This window comes from Amaranthus tricolor, chromosome 9 (assembly GCF_026212465.1).
Source record: "Amaranthus tricolor cultivar Red isolate AtriRed21 chromosome 9, ASM2621246v1, whole genome shotgun sequence".
Lineage (NCBI taxonomy): Eukaryota > Viridiplantae > Streptophyta > Magnoliopsida > Caryophyllales > Amaranthaceae > Amaranthus > Amaranthus tricolor.
Window position 1 is genome coordinate 12,588,549 of NC_080055.1, and position 16,880 is coordinate 12,605,428.

A 16,880-nucleotide genomic window follows, 5' to 3' on the forward strand; every position below is an offset into this window, starting at 1 on the left:
AAGTGGTTAGAATCGTAAATCATAGTCATATGCTAGAAATTATGTGTTAAGTTGCGATTATAAGGGTTTAAATTTGTTTTTGTCACTTTTTCGCATAAAGTAGCTCAAACTTGATTTGTTTTGCACGAAACTTGGCACACAACACTATTTGGTATATATTATTTTTTTGAAGTAATTATAATTCTAAATCATAGTCATATGCTAGAAATTATGTGTTAAGTTGCGGTTTTAAGTGTTTTTTAACTGTTTTTGGCACTTTTGCGCATAAAGTAGCTCAAACTTGGTTTGTTTTGCACGCGAGTTTGTACAAAACTCTATTTTGTATATGTTTTTATTTTGAAGTGGTTATAATAGTAAATCATAGTCATATGCTAGAAACTACGTGCTAAGTTGCGATTTTAAGAGTTTTTAAGCGTTTTTGACATTTTTGCGCATAAGGTAGCTTAAACTTGGTTTGTTTTGCACGAAACTTGGCAAACATCAATATTTGGTATAGATTATTGTGTTGAAGTGGTTAGAATTGTAAATCAAAGTTATATGCTACTAATTATGTGTTAATTTGCGGTTTTAAGGGTTTTTTAAGACTTTTCGGCACTTTTGCGCATAAAGTAGCTCAAACTTAGTTTGTTATTGTGTTGAAGAGGTTAGAATTGTAAATCATAGTCATATGCTAGAAATTATGTGTTAAGTTGCGATTATGAGGGATTTAATTCATTTTTGGAACTTTTGCGCATAAATTAGCTCAAACTTTGTTTGTTTTGCATGAAACTTGGCACACAACACTATATGGTATATACTATTGTTTTGAAGTGGTTAGAATTGTAAACCATAGTTATATGCTAGAAATTACGTGTTAAGTTGCAATTATAAGGGATTTAATTTGTTTTTTGCACTTTTGCGCATAAAGTATTTCCAACTTTTTTTGTTTTGCACGAAACTTGGATCACAACACTATTATGTATATATTATTGTGTTAAAGTGGTTAGAATTGTGAATCATAGTCATATGCTATAAATTACGTGTTAAGTTGCGATTTAAAGGCTTTTTAAGCGTTTTTGGCACCTTTGCGCATAAAGTAGCTCAAACTTGGTTCGTTTTGCATGAAACTTTGCACACAACACTATTTGGTATATATTATTGTGTTGAAGTGGTTAGAATTGTAAATCATAATCATATGCTAGAATTTACGTGTTAATTTGCGATTTTAAGCGTTTTTTAAGCGTTTTTGGCACTTTTGCGCATAAAGTAGCTCAAACTTGGTTTGTTTTGCACGAAAATAGGCACATAAATTTATTTTGTATATATTTTTGTTTTGAAGTGGTTATAATTGTAAATCAGAGTCATATGCTAGAAATTTACGTGTTAAGTTGTGATTTTTACAGTTTTTAAGCGTTTTTGATACTTTTGCGCATAAAGTAGCTTAAACTTGGTTTGTTTTGCACGAAACTTGGCACACAACATTATTTGGTGTATATTATTGTGTTGAAGTGGTTAGAATTGCAATTCATAGTCATATGCTATAAAGTATGTGTTAAGTTGCGATTTTACGGGTTTTTATGCGTTTTTGGCATTTTTGCGCATAAAGTAGCTCAAGTTTGTTTGTTTTGCACGAAACTTGGCACAGAACACTATTTGGTATATATTATTGTGTTGATGTTGTTAGAATTGTAAATCAAAGTCATATGCTAGAAATTACGTGTGTAGTTACGATTTTAAGGGTATTTTAAGCGTTTTTGGCACTTTTGCGCATAAAGTAGCTCAAACTTGGTTTGTTTTAAACGAAACATGGCACACAACACTATTTAGTATATATTATTTTCTTGAAGTGGCTATAATTATAAATCTTAGTAATATGCTAGAAATTACGTGTTAAGTTGCGATTTTAAGAGTTTTTAAGCGTTTTTGGCACTTTTGCGCATAAAGTAGCTCAAACTTGGTTTGTTTTGCACGAAACTAGGCACACAAACACTATATGGTATATATTATTGTGTTGAAGTGGTTAGAATTGTAAATTATAGTTATGTGCTAGAAATTATGTGTTAAGTTGCGATGATAAAGGTTTTTCGTTTTTAGCACTTTTGCGCATAAAGTAGCACAAACTTGATTTGTTTTGCACGAAACATGGCACACAACACTATTTCGTATATTATTTTGTTGAAGTGGTTATAATTGTAAATCATAGTCATATGCTAGAAATTATGTGTTAAGTTGCAGTTTTAAGTGTTTTTTAAGCGTTTTTGGCACTTTTGCGCGTAAAGTAGCTCAAACTTGGTTTGTTTTAAACGAAACTTGGCACACAACACTATTTGGTATATATTATTTTCTTGAAGTGGTTATAATTATAAATCCTAGTAATATGTTAGAACTTACGTGTTAAGTTGCGATTTTAAGGGTTTTTATGCGTTTTTTACACTTTTGCGCATAAAGTAGCTTACTTGGTTTATTTTGTACGAAACTTGGCACACAACACTATTTGGTATATATTATTGTGTTGAAGTGGTTAGAATTGTAAATCATAGTCATATGCTAGAAATTACTTGTTAAGTTGCGATTTTAAGTGTTTTTTAAGCGTTTTTGGCACTTTTGCGCATAAAGTACCTCAAACTTGGTTTGTTTTGCACGAAACTTGGCACACAACACTATATTGTATACATTATTGTGTTGAAGTGGTTAGAATCGTAAATCATAGTCATATGCTAGAAATTATGTGTTAAGTTGCGATTATAAGGGTTTAAATTTGTTTTTGTCACTTTTTCGCATAAAGTAGCTCAAACTTGATTTGTTTTGCACGAAACTTGGCACACAACACTATTTGGTATATATTATTTTTTTGAAGTAATTATAATTCTAAATCATAGTCATATGCTAGAAATTATGTGTTAAGTTGCGGTTTTAAGTGTTTTTTAAGCGTTTTTGGCACTTTTGCGCATAAAGTAGCTCAAACTTGGTTTGTTTTGCACGCGAGTTTGTACAAAACTCTATTTTGTATATGTTTTTATTTTGAAGTGGTTATAATAGTAAATCATAGTCATATGCTAGAAACTACGTGCTAAGTTGCGATTTTAAGAGTTTTTAAGCGTTTTTGACATTTTTGCGCATAAGGTAGCTTAAACTTGGTTTGTTTTGCACGAAACTTGGCAAACATCAATATTTGGTATAGATTATTGTGTTGAAGTGGTTAGAATTGTAAATCAAAGTTATATGCTACTAATTATGTGTTAATTTGCGGTTTTAAGGGTTTTTTAAGACTTTTCGGCACTTTTGCGCATAAAGTAGCTCAAACTTAGTTTGTTATTGTGTTGAAGAGGTTAGAATTGTAAATCATAGTCATATGCTAGAAATTATGTGTTAAGTTGCGATTATGAGGGATTTAATTCATTTTTGGAACTTTTGCGCATAAATTAGCTCAAACTTTGTTTGTTTTGCATGAAACTTGGCACACAACACTATATGGTATATACTATTGTTTTGAAGTGGTTAGAATTGTAAACCATAGTTATATGCTAGAAATTACATGTTAAGTTGCAATTATAAGGGATTTAATTTGTTTTTGCACTTTTGCGCATAAAGTATTTCCAACTTTTTTTGTTTTGCACGAAACTTGGATCACAACACTATTATGTATATATTATTGTGTTAAAGTGGTTAGAATTGTGAATCATAGTCATATGCTATAAATTACGTGTTAAGTTGCGATTTAAAGGCTTTTTAAGCGTTTTTGGCACCTTTGCGCATAAAGTAGCTCAAACTTGGTTCGTTTTGCATGAAACTTTGCACACAACACTATTTGGTATATATTATTGTGTTGAAGTGGTTCCAATTTTAAATCATAATCATATGCTAGAATTTACGTGTTAAGTTGCGATTTTAAGCGTTTTTAAGCATTTTTGGCACTTTTGCACATAGAGTAGGTCAAACTTATTTTTGTTTTGCACGAAACTTGGCACACAAAACTATTTGGTATATATTATTTTGTTGATGTGGTTAGAATTGTAAATGATAGTCATATGCTAGAAATTACATGTTAAGTTGCGATTTTAAGGGTTTTTAATCTTTTTTGGCACTTTTGCGCATAAAGTAGCTAAAACTTGGTTTGTTTTGCACGAAAGTTGGCACACAAGACTATTTGGTATCTATTATTGTGTTGAAGTGGTTCGAATTGTAAATCATAATCATATGCTAGAAATTATGTGTTAATTTGCGATTTTAAGGGTTTTTAAGCGTTTTTGGCAATTTTGCGCATAAAGTAGCTCAAACTTGATTTGTTTTGCACGAAACTTGGCACACAACACTTTTTGGTATATATTATTTTTTTGAAGTGGTTAGAATTGTAAATCATAGTCATATGCTAGAACTTACATGTTAAGTTGCGATTTTAAGGGTTTTTAGGGCATTTTAGGCACTCTTGTGCATAAAGTAGCTCAAACTTAGTTTGTTTTGCACGAAACTTGACACACAACACTATTTGGTATGTATTATTGTGTTAAAGTAGTTAGAAATGTAAATCATAGTCATATTATAGAAATTACGTGTTAAGTTGCGATTTAAACGGTTTTTAAGCTTTTTTGGCACCTTTACGCATAAAGTAGCTCAAACATGGTTTGTTTTGCATGAAACATGGCACAAAAGACTTTTTGGTAAATATTATTGTGTTGAAGTGGTTCAAATTGTAAATCATAATAATATGCTAGTAATTACGTGTTAAGTTGCGATTAAGGGTTTTTAAAGCGTTTTTGGCACTTTTGCGCATAAAGTAGCTCAAACTTATTTTTGTTTTGCACGAAACTTGGCACACAACACTATTTGGTATATATTAGTTTGTTGAAGTGGTTAAATTTGTAAATCATAGTGATATGCTAGAAATTACGTGTTAAGTTGCGATTTGAAGGGTTTTTTTAAGCGTTTTTGGCACTTTTGCGCATAAAGTAACACAAACTGGGTTTGTTTTGCACGAATCGTGGCACACAACACTATTTGGTATAAATTATTGTGTTGTAGTGGTTAGAATTGTAAATCTTAGTCATATGCTAGAAATTATGTGTTAAGTTTCGGTTTTAAGGGTTTTCAAAGCGTTTTTGGCACTTTTGCGCATAATGTAGCTCAAACTTAGTTTGTTTTGCTCGAAACTTGGCACACAACACTATTTGGTATGTATTATTGTGTTAAAGTGGTTAGAATTGTATATCATAGTCATATGTTAGAAATTACGTGTTAAGTTGCGATTTTAAGGGTTTTATACGCATTCTTTGCACTTTTGCGCATAAAGAAGCTTAAACTTTGTTTGTTTTTCACGAAACTTGGCATACAACATTATTTGGTATATATTATTGTGTAGAAGTGGTTAGAATTGTAAATCATAGTCATATGCTAAAAATTATGTGTTAAGTTGCGATTTTACGGGTTTTTTACGCGTTTTTGGCATTTTTACGTATAAAGTTGCTCAAACTTTGTTTGTTTTGCACGAAACTTGGCACACTATTTCGTATATATTATTGTGTTGATGTTGTTAGAATTTTAAATAATAGTCTTATGCTAGAAATTACGTGTTAAGTTGCGATTTTAAGGGTTTTTAAGTGTTTTTGGCTCTTTTGCGCATAAAGTAGCTCAAACTTGGTTCGTTTTAAACGAAACACGGCACACAACACTATTTGGTATATATTATTTTCTTGAAGTGGTTATAATTATAAATCCTAGTAATATGCTAGAAATTACGTGTTAAGTTGCGATTTTAAGAGTTTTTAAGCGTTTTGGGCACTTTTGCGCATAAAGTAGCTCAAACTTGGTTTGTTTTGCACGAAACTTGGCACACAACACTATATGGTATATATTATTTTGTTGAAGTGGTTAGAATTTTAAATTATAGTTATATGCTAGAAATTATGTGTTAAGTTGCGATTATAAAGGTTTTTCGTTTTAGGCAGTTTTGCGCATAAATTAGCTCAAACTTGATTTGTTTTGCACGAAACTTGGCACACAAAACTATTTGGTATATATTATTTTCTTGAATTGGTTATAATTCTAAATCATAGTCATATGCTAGATATTATGTGTTAAGTTGCGGTTTTAAGTATTTATTAAGCGTTTTTGGCACTTTTGCGCATAAAGTAGCTTAAACTTGGTTTGTTTTGCACGAAACTTGGCACACAACACTATATTGTATACATTATTGTGTTGAAGTGGTTAGAATTGTAAATCATAGTCATATGCTAGAAATTATGTGTTAAGTTGCGATTATAAGGGTTTAAATTTGTTTTTGGCACTTTTGCGCATAAAGTAGCTCAAACTTGATTTGTTTTGCACGAAACATGGCACACAACACTATTTGGTATATACTATTGTGTTGAAGTGGTTAGAATTGTAAATCATAGTCATATGCTAGAAATTATGTGTTAAGTTGCGATTATAAGGGATTTAATTCGTTTTTTGGCACTTTTGCGCATAAAGTAGCTCAAACTTTGTTTGTTTTGCACGAAACTTGGCACACAACACTATATGGTATATACTATTCTGTTGAAGTGGTTAGAATTGTAAATCATAGTCATATGCTAAAAATTACGTGTTAAGTTGCGATATTACGGGTTTTTATTCGTTTTTGGCATTTTTGCGCATAAAGTAGTTCAAACTTGGTTTGTTTTGCACGAAACTTGGCACACAACACTATTTGGTATATATTATTGTGTTGATGTTGTTAGAATTGTAAATCATAGTCATATGCTAGAAATTACGTATAAAGTATCGATTTTAAGGGTTTTTTAAGCGTTTTTGGCACTTTTGCACATAAAGTAGCTCACACTTGGTTTGTTTTAAACGAAACATGGCACACAACACTATTTGGTATATATTATTTTCTTGAAATGGTTATAATTATAAATCCTAGTAATATGCTAGAAATTACGTGTTAAGTTGCGATTTTAAGGATTTTTAAGCGTTTTTGGCACTTTTGCGCCTAAAGTAGCTCAAACTTGGTTTGTTTTGCACGAAACTTGGCACACAACACTATATTGTATACATTATTGTGTTGAAGTGGTTAGAATTGTAAATCATAGTCATATGCTAGAAATTATGTGTTAAGTTGCGATTATAAGGGTTTAAATTTGTTTTTGGCACTTTTGCGCATAAAGTAGCTCAAACTTGATTTGTTTTGCACGAAACATGGCACACAACACTATTTGGTATATAGTATTTTGTTGAAGTGGTTATAATTGTAAATCATAGTCATATGCTAGAAACTATGTGTTAAGTTGTGGTCTTAATTGTTTTTTTAGCGTTTTTGGCACTTTTGCGCATAAAGTAGCTCAAACTTGGTTTGTTTTGCACGAGAATTTGTACACAACTCTATTTCGTATATATTTTTATTTTGAAGTGGTTATAATAGTAAATCATAGTCATATGCTAGAAACTACGTGCTAAGTTGCGATTTTAAGAGTTTTTAAGCGTTTTTGACACTTTTGCGCATAAAGTAGCTTAAACTTGGTTTGTTCTCACGAAACTTTGCACACAACACTATTTGGTATATATTATTGTGTTGAAGTGGTTAGAATTGGAAATCATAGTCATATGCTAGAAATTATGTGTTAAGTTGCGATTGTGAGGGATTTCATTCGTTTTTGGCACTTTTGCGCATAAAGTAGCTCAAACTTTGTTTTTTTTGCACGAAACTTTCCACACAACACTATATGGTATATACTATTGTGTTGAAGTGGTTAGAATTGTAAATCATAGTTATATTCTAGAAATTACGTGTTAAGTTGAAATTATAAAAGATTTAATTCGTTTTTGGCACTGTTGCGCATAAAGTAGCTCAAACTTTGTTTGTTTTGCACGAAACTTGGAACACAACACTATTAAGTATATATTATTATTTTTAAGTGGTTACAATTGTGAATCATAGTCATATGCTATAAATTACGTGTTAAGTTGCGATTTAAAGGCTTTTTAAGCATTTTTGTCACCTTTGAGCATAAAGTAGCTCAAACTTCGTTTGTTTTGCATGAAACTTTGGACACAACACTATTTGGTATATATTATTGTGTTGAAGTGGTTCAAATTGTAATTGATAGTCATATGCTAGAAATTACGTGTTAAGTTTCGATGTTAAGGGTTTTTAAGCACTTTTGGCACTTTTGCGCATAATCTAGCTTAAACTTGGTTTGTTTTGCACGAAACATGGCACACCACACTATTTGGTATATATTATTGTCTTGAAGTGGTTAGAGTTGTAAATCATAGTCATATGCTAGAAATTCCGTGTTAAGTTACGTGTTAAGTTGCGATTTTAAGCGTTTTTAAGCATTTTTGGCGCTTTTGCGCGTAAAGTAGGCAAACTTATTTTTGTTTCGCACGAAACTTGGCACACAACACTATTTGGTATATATTATTTTGTTGAAGTGGTTTTAATTGTAAATAATAGTCATATGCTCGAAATTACGTGTTAAGTTTCGATTTTAAGGGTTTTTAAGCAGTTTTGGCACTTTTGCGCATAATCTAACTTAAATTTGGTTTGTTTTGCACGAAACTTGGCACACCACACTATTTGATATATATTATTGACTTGAACTGGTTAGAATTTTGTTAAAGTGGTTAGAATTGTAAATCATAGTCATATGCTAGAAATTATGTGTTAAGTTGCGGTTTTAAGTGTTTTTTAAGCGTTTTTGGCACTTTTGCGCATAAAGTAACTCAAACTTATTTTTGTTTTGCACGAAACTTGGCACACAACTCTATTTGGTATATATTGTTGTTTTGAAGTGGTTAGAATTGTAAATCATAGTCATATGCAAGCAAATACGTGTTAAGTTGCGATTTTAAAAGTTTTTAAGCGTTTTTGCCACTTTTGCACATAAAGTAGCTTAAATTTGGTTTGTTTTGCACGAAACTTGGCAAACATCACTATTTGGTATAGATTATTGTGTTGAAGTGGTTAGAATTGTAAATCAAAGTTATATGCTAGAAATTATGTGTTAAGTTGCGGTTTTAAGGGTTTTTTAAGCGTTTTTGGCACTTTTGCGCATAAAGTAGCTCAAACTTGGTTTGTTTTGCACGAAACTCGGCACACAACAATATTTGGTATATATTATTTTTTTGAAGTGGTTAGAATTGTAAATCATAGTCATATGCTAGAAATTATGTGTTAAGTTGCGGTTTTAAGTGTTTTTTAAGCGTTTTTGGCACTTTTGCGCATAAAGTAACTCAAACTTGGTTTGTTTTGAACGAAACTTGGCACACAACTCTACTTGGTATATATTTTTGATTTGAAGTGGTTAGAATTGTAAGTCATAGTCATATGCTAGAAATTACGTGTTAAGTTGCGATTTTATGAGTTTTTAAGTGTTTTTGACACTTTTGCGCATAAAGTAGCTTAAACTTGGTTTGTTTTTTGCACAAAACTTCACACACAACACTATTTGGTATATATTATTGTGTTAAATTGGTTAAAATTGTAAATCATAGTCATATGCTAGAAATTATGTGTTTAGTTGCGGTTTTAAGGGTTTTTAAAGCGTTTTTGGCACTTTTGCGCATAAAGTAGCACAAACTTAGTTTGTTTTGCACGAAACTTGGCACTCAACACTATTTGGTATGTATTATTGTGTTAAAGTAGTTAGAATTTTAAATCATAGTCATATGATAGAAATTACGTGTTAAGTTGCGATTTTAAGGGTTTTATACGCGTTTTTGGCACTTTTGCGCATAAAGTAGCTTAAACTTGGTTTGTTTTTCACGAAACTTGACACACAACACTATTTGGTATATATTATTGTGTTGATGTTGTTAGAATTTTAAATCATAGTCATATGCTATAAATTACGTGTTAAGTTGCGATTTAAAGGGTTTTTAAGCGTTTTTGGCACTTTTGTGCATAAAGTAGCTAACACTTGGTTTGTTTTGCACGAAACTTGGCACACAACACTATTTGGTATATATTATTTTCTTGAAGTGGTTATAATTATAAATCATAGTCATATGCTAGAAAGTACATGTTAACTTCCGATTTTAAAGGTTTTTAAGCGTTTTTGGCACTTTTGCGCATAAAATAGCTCAAGCTTGGTTTGTTTTGCACGAAACTTGGCACACAACACTATATGGTATATATTATTTTGTTGAAGTGGTTAGAATTTTAAATTATAGTCATATGCTAGAAATTACGTGTTAAGTTGCGATTTAAAGGTGTTTTAAGCGTTTTTGGCACCTTTGCGCATAAAGTAGTTCAATCTTGGCTTGTTTTGCATGAAACTTGGCACACAACACTATTTAGTATATATTATTGTGTGGAAGTGGTTCGAATTATAAATCATGATCATATGCTAGAAATTACGTGTTAAGTTTCAATATTAAGAGTTTTTAAGCGTTTTTGGCACTTTTGCGCATAAAGTAGCTAAAACTTTTTTTTTTTGCACGAAACTAGGCACACAAGACTATTTGGTATATATTATTTTGTTTAAGTGGTTAGAATTTTAAATCATAGTCATATGTTGGAAATTACGTGTTAAGTTGCGATTTTAAGGGTTTTATAAGCGTTTTAGGCATTTTTGCGCATAAAGTAGCTCAAACTTGGTTTGTTTTGCACGAAACTTGGCACACAACACTATTTGGTATATATTATTGTGTTGAAGTGGTTAGAATTTTAAATCATAGTCATATGTTAGAAATTACTTTTTAAATTGCGATTTTAAGGGTTTTTAAGCATGTTTGGTACTTTTGCGCATAAAGTAGCTCAAACCTGGTTTGTTTTGCACGAAACTTGGCACACAACACTATTTGGTATATGTTATTGTCTTGAAGTAGTTATAATTGTAAATCCTAGTCATATGCTAGAAATTACGTGTTAAGTTGCGATTTTAAGGGTTTTTAAGCGGTTTTGGCACTTTTGCGCATAACGCAGCTCAAACTTGGTTTGTTTTGCACGAAACTTGGTACACAACACTATATTGTATATATTAATTTTCTGAAGTGGTTAGAATTGTAAATCATATTCATATGCTAGAAATTACGTGTTAAGTAGCGATTTTAAGTGTTTTAATTCATTTTTGGCACTTTTATGCTTATAGTAGTTCAAACTTTGTTTGCTTTGCACGAAACTTTGCACACAACACTATTAAGTATATATTATAGTGTTAAAGTGGTTAGAATTTTAAATCATAGTCATATACTAGAATTACGTGTTAAGTTGCGACTGAAATTTTTTTTAAGCGTTTTTGGCACCTTTGCGCATAAAGTAGCTCAAACTTATTTTTGTTTTGCACGAAACTTGGTACACAACACTATTTGGTATATATTATTTTGTTGAAGTGGTTAGAATTATAAATCATAGTCATATGCTAGAAATTATGTGTTAAGTTGCGGTTTAAAGTGTTTTTTAAGCGTTTTTGGCACTTTTGCGCATAAAGTAGCTCAAACTTATTTTTGTTTTGCACGAAACTTGGCACACAACTCTATTTGGTATATATTGTTGTTTTAAAGTGGTTAGATTTGTAAATCATAGTCATATGCAAGCAATTACGTGTTAAGTTGCGATTTTAAGAGTTTTTAAGCGTTTTTACAACTTTGCGCATAAAGTAGCTTAAATTTGGTTTGTTTTACACGAAACTTGGCAAACATCACTATTTGGTATAGATTTTTGTGTTGAAGTGGTTAGAATTGTAAATCAAAGTTATATGCTAGAAATTATGTGTTAAGTTGCGGTTTTAAGGGTTTTTTTAAGCGTTTTTGGCACTTTGCGCATAAAGTAGCTCAAACTTAGTTTATTTTGCACGAAACTTGGCACACAACACTATTTGGTAGGTATTATTTTTTTAAAGTGCTAACAATTTTAAATCATAGTCATATGTTAGAAATTACGTGTTAAGTTGCGATTTTAAGAGTTTTATAAGCGTTTTTGCCACTTTTGCGCATCAAGTAGCTCAATATTGGTTTTTTTTTTAGCGAAACTTTGCACACAAATCTATTTGGTATATATCATTGTGTTGAAGTGGTTAGCATTGTAAATCATAGTCATATGCTAAAAACTACGTGTTTAGTTGCGATTTTACGGGTTTTTATACGTTTTTGGCATTTTTGCGCATATAATAGCTCCAACTTGGTTTGTTTTGCACGAAAATTGGCACACAACACTATTTGGTATATATTATTGTGTTGAAGTGGTTGGAATTATAATTCATAGTCATATGCTAGAAATTACGTGTTAAGTTGCGATTTTAAGGTTTTAATTCGTTTTTGGCACTTTTGCGCATAAAGTAGTTCAAACTTTGTTTGTTTTGCACGAAACTCGGCACACAACAGTATTTGGTATATATTATTTTTTTGAAGGGGTTAGAATTGTAAATCATAGTCATATGCTAGAAATTATGTGTTAAGTTGCGGTTTTAAGTGTTTTGCGTTTTTGGCACTTTTGCGCATAAAGTAGCTCAAACTTGGATTGTTTTGCTCGAAACTTGGCACACATCTCTATTTGGTATATATTTTTGATTTGAAGTGGTTAGAATTGTAAGTCAAAGTCATATGCTAGAAATTACGTGTTAAGTTGCGATTTAAAGGTGTTTTAAGCGTTTTTGGCACCTTTGCGCATAAAGTAGCTTAAAATTGGTTTGTTTTGCACGAAACTTGGCACACAACACTATTTGGTATATATTATTGTATTGAAGTGGTTAAAATTGTAAATCATAGTCATATGCAAGAAATTATGTGTTAAGTTGCGGTTTTAAGGGTTTTTAAAGCGTTTTTTGGCACTTTTGCGCATAAAGTAGCTCAAACTTAGTTTGTTTTGCATGAAACTTGGCACACAACACTATTTGGTATGTATTATTGTGTTAAAGTGGTTAGAATTGTAAATCATAGTCATATGATAGAAATTAAGTATTAAGTTGCGATTTTAAGGGTTTTATACGCGTTTTTGGCACTTTTGTGCATAAAGTAGCTTAAACTTGGTTTGTTTTTCACGAAACTTGGCACACAACACTATTTGGTATATATTATTGTGTTGATGTTGTTAGAATTTTAAATCATAGTAATACGCTATAAATTACGTGTTACGTTGCGATTTTAAGGGTTTTTAAGCGTTTTTGGCACTTTTGTGCATAAAGTAACTAACACTTGGTTTGTTTTGCACGAAACTTGGCACACAACACTATTTGGTATATATTATTGTGTTGAAGTGGTTAAAATTGTAAATCATAGTCATATGCAAGAAATTACGTGTTAAGTTGCGATTTTAAGGGTGTTTTAAACGTTTTTGGCACCTTTGCGCATAGAGTAGCTAAAACTTTTTTTTTTGCACGAAACTAGTCACACAAAACTATTTGGTATATATTATTTTGTTTAAGTGGTTAGAATTGTAAATCATAGTCATATGTTGGAAATTACGTGTTAAGTTGCGATTTTAAGGGTTTTATTAGCGTTTTTGGCACTTTTGTGCATTAAGTAGCTCAAACTTGGTTTGTTTTGCACGAAACTTGGCACACAACACTATTTGGTATATATTATTATGTTGATGTTTTTAGAAATTTAAATCAAAGCCATACGCTATAAATTACGTGTTAAGTTGCGATTTTAAGGGTTTTTAACCGTTTTTTGGCACTTTTGTGCATAAAGTAGCTAACACTTGGTTTGTTTTGCACGAAACTTGGCACACAACACTATTTGGTATATATTATTTTATTAATGTGGTTAGAATTGAAAATCATTGTGATATGCTAGAAATTACGTGTTATGTTGCGATTTTAAGGATTTTTAAGCGTTTTGGAACTTTTGTGCATAAAGTAGCTAACACTTGGTTTGTTTTGCACGAAACATGGCACACAACACTATTTGGTATATATTATTTTCTTGAAGTGGTTATAATTATAAATCATAGTCATATGCTAGAAATTACGTGTTAAGTTGCGATTTTAAGAGTTTTTAAGCATGTTTGGTACTTTTGCGCATAAAGTAGGTCAAACTTGGTTTGTTTTGTACGAAACTTGGCACACAATACTTATTGGTATATGTTATTGTCTTGAAGTAGTTATAATTGAAAATCCTAGTCATATGCTAGAAATTACGTGTTATGTTGCGATTTTAAGAGTTTTTATGCATGTTTGGTACTTTTGCGCATAAAGTAGGTCAAACTTGGTTTGTTTTGTACGAAACATGGCACACAATACTTATTGGTATATGTTATTGTCTTGAAGTAGTTATAATTGAAAATCCTAGTCATATGCTAGAAATTACGTGTTATGTTGCGATGTTAGGGGTTTTTAAGCGTTTTTTGCACATTTGTGCATAAAGTAGCTCAAACTTGGTTTGTTTTGCACGAAACTTGGCACACAACACTATATGGTATATATATTAATGTTCTGAAGTGGTTAGAATTGTAAATCATATTCATATGCTAGAAATTACGAGTTAAGTAGCGATTTTAAGGGTTTTAATTCATTTTTGGCACTTTTGCGCATATAGTATTTCAAACTTTGTTTGTTTTGCACGAAACTTTCACACAACACAATTAAGTATATATTATTGTGCTAAAGTGGTTAGAATTGTAAATCATAGTCACATACTAGAAATTATGTGTTAAGTTGCAACTGAAATTGTTTTTAAGCGTTTTTGGCACCTTTGCGCATAAAGTAGCTCAAACTTATTTTTCTTTTGCACGAAACTTGGTACACAACACTATTTGGTATATATTATTTTTTTGAAGTGGTTAGCATTTTAAATCATAGTCATATGCTAGAAATTATGTGCTAAGTTGTGGTTTTAAGTGTTTTTTAAGTGTTTTTGGCACTTTTGCGCATAAAGTAGCTCAAACTTATTTTTGTTTTGCACGAAACTTGGCACACAACTCTATTTGGTATATATTGTTGTTTTAAAGTGGTTAGAATTGTAAATCATAGTCATATGCAAGCAATTACGTGTTAAGTTGCGATTTTAAGAGTTTTTAAGCGTTTTTACAACTTTTGCGAATAAAGTAGCTTAAATTTGGTTTGTTTTGCACGAAACTTGGCAAACATCACTATTTGGTATAGATTTTTGTGTTGAAGTGGTTAGAATTGTAAATCAAAGTTATATGCTAGAACATATGTGTTAAGTTGCGGTTTTAAGGGTTTTTTTAAGCGTTTTTTGCACTTTGCGCATAAAGTAGCTCAAACTTAGTTTGTTTTGCACGAAACTTGGCACACAACACTATTTGGTAGGTATTATTTTTTTAAAGTGCTAACAATTTTAAATCATAGTCATATGTTAGAAATTACGTGTTAATTTGCGATTTTAAGAGTTTTATAAGCGTTTTTGCCACTTTTGCGCATAAATTAGCTCAATCTAGGTTTTTTTTTAGTGAAACTTTGCACACAAATCTATTTGGTATATATCATTGTGTTGAAGTGGTTAGCATTGTAAATCATAGTCATATGCTAAAAACTACGTGTTTAGTTGCGATTTTACGGGTTTTTATACGTTTTTGGCATTTTTGCGCATATAGTAGCTCCAACTTGGTTTGTTTTGCACGAAAATTGGCACACAACACTATTTGGTATATATTATTGTGTTGAAGTGGTTGGAATTATAATTCATAGTCATATGCTAGAAATTACGTGTTAAGTTGCGATTTTAAGGTTTTAATTCGTTTTTGGCACTTTTGCGCATAAAGTAGTTCAAACTTTGTTTGTTTGGCACGAAACTCGGCACACAACAGTATTTGGTATATATTATTTTTTTGAAGTGGTTAGAATTGTAAATCATAGTCATATGCTAGAAATTATGTGTTAAGTTGCGGTTTTAAGTGTTTTGCGTTTTTGGCACTTTTGCGCATAAAGTAGCTCAAACTTGGATTGTTTTGCACGAAACCTTGCACACATCTCTATTTGGTATATATTTTTGATTTGAAGTGGTTAGAATTGTAAATCAAAGTCATATGCTAGAAATTACGTGTTAAGTTGCGATTTTAAGAGTTTTTAAGCGTTTTTGACACTTTTGCGCATAAAGTAGCTTAAACTTGGTTTGTTTTGCACGAAACTTGGAACACAACACTATTTGGTATATATTAATGTATTGAAGTGGTTAAAATTGTAAATCATAGTCATATGCAAGAAATTATGTGTTAAGTTGCGGTTTTAAGGGTTTTTAAAATGTTTTTGGCACTTTTGCGCATAAAGTAGCTCAAACTTAGTTTGTTTTGCATGAAACTTCGCACACAAAACTATTTGGTATGTATTATTGTGTTAAAGTGGTTAGAATTGTAAATCATAGTCATATGATAGAAATTAAGTATTAAGTTGCGATTTTAAGGGTTTTATACGCGTTTTTGGCACTTTTGCGCATAAAGTAGCTTAAACTTGGTTTGTTTTTCACGAAACTTGGCACACAACACTATTTGGTATATATTATTGTGTTTATGTTGTTAGAATTTTAAATCATAGTAATACGTTATAAATTACGTGTTAAGTTGCGATTTTAAGGGTTTTTAAGCGTTTTTGGCACTTTTGTGCATAAAGTAACTAACACTTGGTTTGTTTTGCACGAAACTTGGCACACAATACTATTTGGTATATATTATTGTGTTTAAGTGGTTAAAATTGTAAATCATAGTCATATGCAAGAAATTACGTGTTAAGTTGCGATTTTAAGGGTGTTTTAAGCGTTTTTGGCACCTTTGCGCATAGAGTAGCTAAAACTTTTTTTTTTTGCACGAAACTAGTCACACAAAACTATTTGGTATATATTATTTTGTTTAAGTGGTTAGAATTGTAAATCATAGTCATATGTTGGAAATTACGTGTTAAGTTGCGATTTTAAGGGTTTTATAAGCGTTTTTGGCACTTTTGTGCATTAAGTAGCTCAAACTTGGTTTGTTTTGCACGAAACTTGGCACACAACACTATATGGTATATATATTAATGTTCTGAAGTGGT